This window comes from Tympanuchus pallidicinctus, unplaced genomic scaffold (assembly GCF_026119805.1).
Source record: "Tympanuchus pallidicinctus isolate F22 unplaced genomic scaffold, pur_lepc_1.0 scaffold8, whole genome shotgun sequence".
In the NCBI taxonomy this organism is placed as follows: Eukaryota; Metazoa; Chordata; class Aves; order Galliformes; family Phasianidae; genus Tympanuchus; species Tympanuchus pallidicinctus.
Genome location: NW_026294802.1, coordinates 16,224,177 through 16,235,757, shown reverse-complemented (window position 1 = coordinate 16,235,757; position 11,581 = coordinate 16,224,177).

Sequence of the window (11,581 nt, the reverse complement as noted above, 5' to 3'; positions counted from 1 at the left end):
CAATTATAGCATGATAAAAAGCACCCCTTTTTCCCTAGAACCTAGTTCCCTCTGCAGTCCTAAATAGTAATATGTGAATCAAACGCAGGTAGCAACAGGCTGTATATGGCCCAGATACGTGTAGGCTATTGCATTAATTATATTAGTTATGTGGGACAGCCTTGAAAAATTGAGTCAGACAAGTCCATAGGAGATGTGCCATGACTTCAGCCACTCCTGTTCAGCACTTTATTGCTATCCTCTCAGCTAAGACGTGTGAGCTGAACACTGCCTGTAGTAGTGTGAAGTAAAACAGGATGTCATAGATCATATACTATAATAATTAACTTTTAAAGAGGTGAAGGTATACATTTAATGTCTCAGGGGTTGAGAACAGGAAAATCAGTATAACTCTTTTATAATATATTCCTCCACCTCTCAAGTGCATGGACCTACATATGTATCTCTTAAGGCTCACTTACTTTAGAAGTTCACCAGCCACCCAAGAACATTTTCCAGATTAGTATAGCTTTGTTAGTTTGCTCAGGTCTGCAGCACAAGAAGCAACATTGAGGAGGATGCTTCCATGAAAGCTGGTGTGCAATGAGAGTACAACAAAGCCTCAGTGAGGCTGGAAGTTAAGATAGCTGGACATAATCTGGGTCCCAGAGGCCCAGTACTGTGAATCAGGTGAGGCTATCACACAGCCAAAAGAATGAGTACCTGCAGGAATGGGCTGTGCTACTGAATGCAGGGAGCAACTGACATTATCAGAGCATAAAAGCAGATAGAATAATGTTGGGAAGCAAACAGCACACATCTTTCCTTCTTCTTCTTCTTCTTCTTCTTTTTTTTTTCAAAAGACATACCTGTGCCAGCCCTCATAGGAGAGGCCAGCAGCTCATTGATCTTTGTCCTATTAGTCATGACAAAGGTGTTTATGACAATGATGAGTGTGTTTACTGGCACTGTAAAGCACTTAGTAATGCAGTCAAAGACGAAGGTATAGATGGGCTAAGGACATGCAAAGATAACAAGCAAGTCTCCATTCCAAGGCATTTAAAATGTAATTACAAACTATCTACCCTTCTGGTGAACAGGGGTCAGATTATATTACAGGGATTTACTCTAACTGAGTAGGATGATGTGAAAAACCTGATGTCTTATTTTTCAGTTGTGGAAAAGTTCATTGGAAGCTGGGCAAACTGCTCTACAGACAAAATGCAGCCCACAGGCCACCAACTGGAGATCTGGTTGTGAATCTTGGAATCTACAAAGTGCTTCAGACATATTCATTTAACTGTTGTTATGCATGTTTAACATTGCAGGAAAATAAAGTCCTCTGAGCTTTGGTTACTTTACAAATTGCTTTCAAAGCTGGCATTTGGAGAACATAAAACTAGGAAGTCCTAAACCAAATAACAATTACACTGTGGGGAAAATTTTCTGCAGTCTTGAGGTCTGACACTTGCAGAAGGATGTAGGGGTCACAGGCTGCTTCAATGATTCCCTTCACAAAGCCCCTTTCTGCCGTGCACAGAGTATTTAGACAGAAGGTTACATGGGTTAGATTTCAAAGCAAGGAATGTCAGAAGAGATCTTCCAGCTGTGAATGGCCTCCAGATGTGGACTGTTCTTCTCCAAGCATGGGGGAAGGGATGAGAATGCCTTGCGTTTGTCTCATGAAATTAAATGGAAAAACATTGTCTACTGAGTAGGCTGGGCAGGGAGGGAAGGTGGGGTCTGGAACTGGGCAGCAGAGAAAGAAAGCAGAACCACAGCTTAAATTCTTTGACACACACGCATTGTCCTAAACACAGTAGTCTCTGAATTATTCATTAAAAAACCACAGTGGATATCAGCAAATGGACATGGAAAGAGCATAAAGAAATAGAAGGTAATTTTCACAGAAAGTGTATTCTTTCCCCTCCCTGAGCTCTGACAGGATCCTGTGTTGTGAAACACCCCTGGAGATGCTGTGGCTAGGACTGTGTGCTGGTTGAAACTGCTAAGACACAATCAACTTGTTTCTGTTGCCAGCATCCCACAGTCCTGGGCTTGTAGTTGGTTGAAGATAACTCCTCTGCAAAGATTGCCCGTGGGCAGCTTATACCTCCTTCCAGCTGATCCATGCAAAACTACACTCCTCAACTGATATTCAGCCTCAAGCAATGAATCTATGCAAGTTGAGAGGACCAGCACACTTGGGGACAAATTTTACTCCCAGTTATTTCTGCAAAAATCCTACCCATGGTTGCAAATACGCGGAATCCAGATTTCACTACTGATATGGAACTTGACATTTCCTGCTTGGACAGGTGTAGCTGTTGGATCCTACATCCAGAGCGTATTTACTGTTTGTTCAGCAGGAGAACATTAAGTCTCTCTTCTATTTCCTAAATGTGAAAGGACATCTATCTCCCTGGTAAAGTTAATAGGAAAAACAATACAATTCTCCTTTTAATAATTTGTTTTTGCTCAGTTTTTTGCTCACTTTCACTCATGTGGCCTTGTTTCTTGTTAATCCTGTGGCTAGCACACCAGTGCAACAAATGCAAGGAATGTCCATAAGGTATGTCAGCTGTCCGCCTGGAAGTTTGCAGTCTTCTCCAGCTCACTGGTCACTTTCTGCTTCTCCTGCAATATCTGGCCAGCTGACAGATATTTGGAGGATGGCTGTAAGAAAAAAAGCAAAAAAAAAAAGAGTTTTACTAAAAATGTAGAATCTGTACTATCCCAGATCAAACATCCAATATCTCTTCTCTAGCTATCACCAGTTATTAAGGAAAGAAGTATAAGAATGAGAGGAAGAGTGAACTATATCCCAGTACATCAGTTCATCTTCCATCAGCCTACTGCTTAGGGCACTTGCAACACAAAGATAGTATCTCTGCTGTTGTATTCAGCAATGACAGGAGCTGTACTGCACAGACATGGTTATGTTGTTCATGCATCGCCTTCTATAACATTCTGTGGCAACGAGCTCCATCATTCCTTGACGCCTAAGTGGAAAGGAACGTAGCTTGTTTGTTTTAAACCTGTAGCCTGATCACTTTATCAGGTGCCATTAGGTTATGTGATAGGAGACTGCGTGAATGTTCGTTCTCTGTTGACGTTCCCCATACCATTCATGGCTTCCTTTCAGGCATCTCATTTCCAAGACTAGCAATCCGTTCCCGTCCAGACTCTCTCTCCTATTTCTGATCATGGCTGACATTCTCTCTATGCATGCTAGTGTTTCTAAGCTCTTCTAAGTGGTTCTTGAAAGCACTTGAAACCTCCAAATGTTCAGAAAGCCATGCAGTATGAGGAGGCATATTCTTCTGTACACATTCCTCATGCTTCTGTTTGACTTCCTCGGAGCCTCAAGAGAGCTTTCAGCAAAATGCCTGCAATGATTCCAAGATCTCTTTCTCTGCTGCCAATGTCTGACCTGGAGTTTCTCAGTGTATCAGCACAGTCAGGTTGTTTTCCTCCCCGTGGAATTCCCTTGCATTTGCTGCCGCTTTATGTAATCTGTCAGGGAGGGCCAAGACCCTCTGTGACAAGAGATTTTCTGCAATCCTTTGCAGTTAAATTCAGATTGTCTCTCTGGAATAACTGTGGGCCACAGGTAAACTGTTAACTTGCTATTCACATTCCTCTCCTAGTTGTTACAAGTGTGTTGAATAGCATCAGAGTTACAGAGCCCTGGGACATACTTCTGATGAGCTCTTTGTCCAACCATTCAAAGTGCTCACGCTGATGCTTGTTCTCTTACTTGCAGTCCTCTTTGTCTGAGCTCCCCACACCAAGAACTCAGCTTTGAGAGTGCACAGGTCCAGTGAATGGGACTGCCTGGCACCAACCTTTTACAGATGCAGTGCATTGGCACTTGAGGCATGTGAGAGTATTCTTGGTGATATCCAGACTCATTCTTTTAATGTTCTCGATCTCAAATCCAGGGATGGCTGTAACTGGATACAGACACTCTAGTTTCTGTGTTGCTGAGTTCGAGTGGATGTGAGGCCTACAGAGGATGTGAGGATTACAGCTTTGATAAGACGAAGGGAAATTGTTTCAAGCCACAAAAGAGGAGGTTTAGACTGGATATAAGGAAAGGGTTTTTTACAGTCAGGTTGGTGAGGCACTGGCACAGGTTGTCCAGAGAGTTGATGGATGCTCTATGCTTAGAGACACCCAAGGTCAGGCTGGAGGTGCTCTGAGCACCTTGTAGGTGTCCCTGCTCATTGCAGGAGGGATGGACCAGATGGCCTTTAAAGGGCCCTTCCAACTCAAACCAATCTATGATTCTATGATTCTGTGAAACACAGAAAAAAAATTTGAGTTACTGCATGGGAAAGGTTGGTACTCTTCCCACAAGTCGGGGACATGGTGTAGATCTTCACCATTCCTTTCCATTTCCTCTGCTCCCAATGCTTGGCTCATTCCTGACATGACCCTTCTCTTTTTTGACAGCTGGTGATGGCAGGCAAGGATGCGTTGGACAAGTTTCTACTCATGAACAAGCTTGTATATGAAGGATCCTCCTTGAGCCATCCATCAAGTGGGATGGAGAAGAAAGCAGATCAATGAGCCAAATGTGGGCACAACACACTCTCCACCCTCCTCTGTCAAACCACAACTCTGAGCCAAAGTCACTCCGAGGCTCATCATGCCGAGTTTCTTCTGAAATACCCCAGCTCCTCCACATCCAGCCCCTCAGCCTCCCTCAGCTCAGCTAGCATTGTCATCTGAAAAAAATCAATCTTCTGCTCCTGATTTTGCAGCTGTAAATAACCCGTGGTCACGCGGCCCATGGTTTCAGGTGCCACGCTGTCTCCAGGATGAGAGGGGCCACCTTGGGGAAAGAATGCCAGGCATGAAAATGCCTCTGTGGTTCTTGAGACAGGAATTCCTCTCAAACCCCTCCCCTCCCCTCTGTTCCCCCTACTGCTCCGTGCAGCTGAAACCCAGCAGCAACAAAGACAGGCAAGTTGAGTCACTGCACCACCTGGGTATCGATTACACCTGCAGGTGGAAACCAAGTTATCAAAAGGAAGACATCAGCTTCGCCAGAGGATTCTCCCTGGCTCCCTGTCTGGGCCCAGTGCCAACCCTCACCCTGTTGCATGTCAGCATCCCAGCTCTTCACACAGCAGCCTGGCAAGCGTTTATTTTGACAGAGACAATGCCCTTCGCATGTCTTCAGCTTTCAAGGAAGGCAGAAGAATTCCAAAACTGCTTTACTGAGCAACACTGAGCAACCCAACACCACTGACAGCCAGGACAAGCAGAAAACAACAGCTTCTTTGTGTCTATGTCAGACCTTCCCGTTATTTGTAACTGCCTGCTGACATTTCTCTGCACCACAAAAGGATTTTAAATTACAGTGACAACCTGGTCTTTCTTGTGCTAAAGGCTCAGATTTACAAATAGCACATGGCATCCAGCAAGACATGGGCTGACTGGCAACCTTCAGACTGCTTCCCTGCCAGGAGAGCATACCTGGGGTCTCCTGTGACTCAGTGACTTCCAGCTTGACCTCTCTCTCCAGTCATTTTGGGACGGACACACATGTACCCAATGACATGCTCTGGTAAGCAGCATCAGCTGCTGGTGTTGGGCAATACAGGCAGTAAGACAATTAACAGCTGCTGCTTGTGAGAGCAGTGGGTGGGATCTGTTTCCAGAAAAGAGACTGGGAATTCGTGTCTTCAGTGCATCTATGTAATCTGCTCTCTCGAAAGGAGACAGCAGAGATAGCCATAATATCTCCTGAGAGAGAGATGCAGGTCAGCTACCAAAGGTTTTGCAGCTTCTTTCTTTGTTGCTCTTTCCACCCTATTTTCACTCTGTCATCACCCATTTTGGAGGCCATGACGTATGGAGGTCTCTGCTAATTCTCAGAGCTCCATTATGACTAGTGCTTGATCCACAGCATGGAAATGACCTTTACATTGAGACATGAAAGTGTAAGCATGGAATTGGAACAAATGGTTGGGAGGCAGCATGAGGAGCCTCCATGAAGCAGCAGTGCAGCCTGCAAGAATTCAGTGCCTGATCATAGCTGGTCTGTCCATCAGCACGCCACTGCTTCTGAGATACATAAGGCTGTCCTTGCTGTGAACCTTGGAAAAGCCAAAGGAGATTGGGACCTCCTTTCTCCTCTACCCTGACCACTCTTCTTACAGAGAGAAGGACTCCACAGGCAGCCAGATGGAGCTGTTTGTGATGCCTGCTTGGGAATATCTGCTCTGCAAGTGGCCCATGAGGCCAAAAGACCTCCATCACTTGTGGATAACATCTTCATTTTAAGGAATATAACCAACTATAGGGTACTTGAGTTATAGATCAGGTACCACACATCAGCTTCCCAACACATGGCTTTCTGTCTTTGTATCCACAATAACAGAAATAGGATGTCGAGGTTCTCATCACCCTCTCTGCACGTTGCTCACCCCGACACACACATGGAAGAGAATAGGACCTTATGCTCAGAAGACCTTTGTCCTGTTCCTCTGGAAGTGCTGAACATGATGGTGCCTCTCAATCTTTTGTTTTTCACCCTGTTCCATTCATTGTGCAGATACAGCTATAGCAAAGTAATTGCTGGGGGTTATTTAACCTGTGCATCATTTTTCTTTACCTCACCCTTTAGTCCAATTTGAACCAGTGTTACAAATTAGACCCACATTCTTGCATATCACAGAAGATGCAACATTTATTCTCAGGAACCTAGTAACTGCAACCCTAAAGCTTCGTTCAAGGTTCAAAAATTCCCCCTACTAGCCACATCCTCTTAAGCAATTCATCACACCACCTTCAGGAATTGTCCTTCTTCACCAGGGAGCACTACTTACCAGTGTGCAATGCCCTTTGCTTCAATTCATTCATTCTTCTTTTTTGTCCAATTTTTCAGAATTTAGAAAATCATCTTGTGCCATTGAAACTCTTGGCTGATTTTCATTCCACACCCACAAAGTATCACTTTTTATAAGTACTCTTGCAGTCAAAAAGCCCAGGCTTTTAATTCTCTGTGCTATCTCTTCATCCTCAGAGACAGGCAGTGTGGTAAATGCTCCCTTTCTCCTCCTCCCTGTCTAGATCATGTCTTCCCACACTTCCAGCTGCACAGGGATATGATACCTTTGGGAAGGCTGATAGTATTTTTGGATGCATTAGGCAAAGTAACATCAGCAGGTTATGAGAAATAATCTTTCTTTTCTACTCAGCATTGGAGAGGCTGAATCTGATGTACTGTGTCCAGTTCTGGGTTCCCCAATAGCAGAGAAACACGGACAAACTGTAGAGAATCCAGCACAGGGACACCAAGATTATGAAGAGACTGTAGCACCTCTCCTGTGAGTAAAAGCTGAGAGAACTGTGACTGTTCAGTCTGGAGAAAAGGAGATTCAGGGGCATCTTCAGTCTTCAAATACCTGAAGGGAGAGTGAAAAGATGGATAAAGCTCCTTTCAGTAGTGCCAGGACAAGAGGCAATGGTGAATGCAGGTGGTTCCTTCTGAACACCAGCAAGCAATTCTGTGCTGTGCAAGTGATGGACCACTGGCACAACTTTCCAAGAGAGGATATGGAATCTCCTCCTTAGAAGTCAATAAAAGCCCCCCGGGCATGATCTTGTGCAGCCTGCTCCGATTGGCCATACTTGAGCAGGGAGATGGACAAGATGAGCTTCAGAGGTGCCTTACAACTTCAACATTCAGTGTATCTGTAATTCTGTGACTCTACTGTGGAGGTATCACAGAGCAGCCGGACAGTTCGACAGTGCTGCTGGATCTTGAGCAATCCCTTGCCAGGATTTGAGGTAAATCCTTTCAGCAATAAGAACCTTCAGGCTTCACTGTCATCATCACTTCAAGGGCCTTTTAGCCTGAGATATGGCACTGAAATTTGTGGATGCAAGTGGGACAAGAGCATCTAAAAAACTCTGAGTTACACTGGCTGCTACCCCACTAAGTACTATATCACATTGCAAGCTCTTCTCCAGCATTGCTGTCCCTGATAAGTTGCTTCCAGCTTTCTTTCTTTTGCAAGTTCCAAAGGCTCCCGCCCTTTGAATAGCTAAGTTTGGGTTTATTTTTCCCTAGATAATAGGTTTGCATTTTTTCAAGTTTGAATCTTGCGTTATTATTTCCTGCCCATATCCTGCCTCTATTACAAGGGAGACATGAATGTGGTGACTGTACATTATAAAAGGAGAAGAAATGGAGTAGTGAACATTTTTGCATTTGTGTAGGCATAGGATACAGAAAAGTAGAAGGTATATGAGGAGAAGAACTGCAAAATTTATGTTCTCTCTGAAAAGATTGGTGGACAGCTGGCAAGAAGCAAGAGAGAAGGGAGTAAGAAAGGGGGAAGATCCTAGTTCAGTACTCAATCTCTCCACCAAGGTGAGAGATCCCCCAAATTCTTGCTTTACACCACTTTCTTCACAGAATGGCACTCATTCAGTCCCTTTCTGATTCAAAATCAGAAAGACTGCCATGGGATCAATGCAAGTTGTTCCAGTATTGCTCTGCTGCGAATAAGATCAGAAGTTAGCTCATAACATGATGCATTTGGATGTTTCCTCTTTCAGAAGGGAAGTATGCCGCTGCAGTCAGAGGAATCATTTCCCTCTTTATCGAGGAATGAAAAAGCTGGCTTAGAAATCCTCCCCTCTCTTCTGTCATGCAGCCCCAGAAGGAGGGAGAGGACTTCCCAGCCTCCTACCAGCACTCTGCACTTTGCTCAGGGGCTTGGAGTTCGAAGGCACTTTCCTCATTGGCTTAATTTCCCATTATGTTCAGCCCTTTCTGCCTTGCCCTGACCAAATCTATGTCCAAACTGCCTGTATTTCTCAGCCTCTCCTCTTTCTTTCTCCTCTTGCCTTACCGTTCATTCAGCTTTGTGTCTTTCCCCTCCCTTCCCCTTCTTTTCTCTCAGGGACTAATAGGGAAGCCTCTGCAGCAAGGCTGCAGCAAGCCTTCTCTGAGCTTTCCTTTTGATTTAGTTGAGTAAACAATACTGGCTTATTCATATGCCAGGTCTTTTGCCATTTCTATCCTTTCTAATGTAGCACTGTCACTTTTTGCATACATGTAGGGCCAGTGACATTACAATGCTACATAAATTAGTGCATGAGAGTAAGGGGCAAGTACACTTGCTCTCGATGCATGCTTCAAGAGCTTATCTCTGCTTGCATAGGAGATTCCTAGAATCATAGAATAATTAAGGTTGGAAAAGACCACTAAGATTATCTAGTCCAGCCATCAACCCATCACCACCATCAACCATTAAATCATGTCCCAGGATACCAACATCTACACTCTAAGAAGTCTATTAAACATTGTGTAGAGATGACACAAACGAAGAACCCATGGGAGCACCACCTAATGTCCAATTATCAAACCTCAACTGCAGCAGAAATGGCACTTGCTTTTCTGTGGCCTCTTAGCTTAAGTCCATTTCTAAGCCAGTGACGCAATTGCAGTCCAGGATGGTCATGCAGACAATTCCTTTTGTCAGCACTGAATCAAAGGAAAACAACAAAGCGCTCTCAAGTCATGCCATTTCTTGGTGCTTGCAGAATTTCTTTTCTCCACTAACACAGTAAAACTTGTTGGTGAAGCAGTCAGTAGGGTAACTGTGCAAAACAGTAGCCACAGAAGAGAGAAGTAGAAATGAGCCAGGAGCAGGAAAAAGCAATAAAGGAAATCTCCTTGGCTGCCAGAATGGATGAGAGAGACCTTCATGAGCAGGTGGAAAATACCACTAACCACTACCCTTTTGATGTGAAATGGGAGAGGCTCTTAGGGAAAGTGACTGCTCAAGCAGGGCTGCTGAGGAAGAGGGACCATTTGCATGTTACAAGCAAATGTCTTCAACTGTGGTGTTTCCAACCTAAAAAAAGGAAGACATTAAAGTAGAAGTTAGAGAAAAAGAGATGGGGAGTGTAGTTCCCCCACTCAAAAGCAACGAAGACCTCATTTCAGATGGCCCTCATATTACCGCGCCCTCAACTTTTGCTCCAGAGAAGGGAAGAAAGTTACATTTTCTTAGATTTAGGTCTCAGTTTTCACTTCCAGCCAGCTCACACTGCCTCTTTCAGGTGTTTAGAACTTCAACCTGAGGATCCCATTCAGCCCATCCAACAGCTCCTGATAAGGCACAGCATTTCTGGGCTACCTGACCAGGCTGAGAGCTAGTACAACCCCCTCAGCAAGTTCCCAGTTAATTATTGTTTGCTCAGTCTGGCAAAATCTATAGACCTGTTGCAGAGACCACAGTGTGTATGCCAATACTCTAAGACTAAGGTGGAGATGTCAGTGGGTTCATCATAGAGAAGGATCATAATCCATCCTCATCTCCCTTCAATCACGAGAATGAAGCATCTGGCCCTTTTCACATGCTGGGACAAAACTGAGTTCTAATTGCCGTGAAAAGTATGGAAGGAATGCTGTTATCTCATGACCTTATTTATTATTTATTACTGCTGAGAAACAAGCAGGCACTGGGGCTTCCCAGATGCAGTAGGTAGGATACAGGCAATGCATTCTGACACTGAACTTATTTGTAAGGCACAAGTCCTGGAGGGAACTACAGCAAGTCCTATTCATCAAAGCTGTGCACCGAACTCCTCAAACACTACAAACCCAGGGCATTTTGGACTATGTGCCTATCAGCCAATTTCAAAAGGTCAGTCAGGCTGGCAGTTCTAAGTGATTTCAGAAAAATCAGATGTAGATACTTCCCTAGCTTTTGTTCTTCATGCAGTTCACCAAAGTAATTGAGCCAAAGATCAGCCCTGCCAGCAAAATGAAACAAAAAACAAAAACAAAAAACAAAAACAACAACAAAAAACTAAAAACAAACAAACAAACCCAAACCCAAACCAAACAAAAACAAAAAAAAAACCCATAAAATAGGCCAAGTACAGGTTATGTCTATTTACTGCTGACCGCAATCCATTCCTTTATTGTACCACTGAGCTTGTGAAGTCGGCTTCCCTAAGTGCTGGTAGTCTAGCAATTTTTAGGGGGAAAGGAACATGACAACAGTTATTAGGGAAATGACCAAACCCACGAAGGTGTGATTTCCAATATCTGCTTCCTCAAAACTAAGCAAAGCTATAAATCAGGGAACCTCGCCCTCTCTCCAGTGGATGAATGTTCCCATTTGAAGCCCTGCAGGGTCACGCGTGACAAATGCAGTTTATCATATGGCTCTGAGATGTACCATATGTCTCTGCAAATTACTGTATCACATGGATAGCCCCAGGACACACACACAAACACAGTTACACCACTATAAAGCAGTATGAAACTTGCTGGTTTCTATCTTTTTAACCCACATATCAACTCAGGCTCAGCCTTACCTGCTCCATGTATACAGTAAGTGGAGAAGTAGCAAACAGCATGGAGCACATAACTTCTACCATTTCTAAAATAAGCCAGTGGGATGTTGCACAGAATAAATAAGACATACAAGAGAGAGGAAAGGGGTTAAGTGTTTTCAGATTGAAAGACATGATGTTTAGATCCATATGACATAATACACAATGTGGAGATTGTTATCCAGAAAAGCTCACTCAAATAGTACATGTATGTCATTTTGACTTT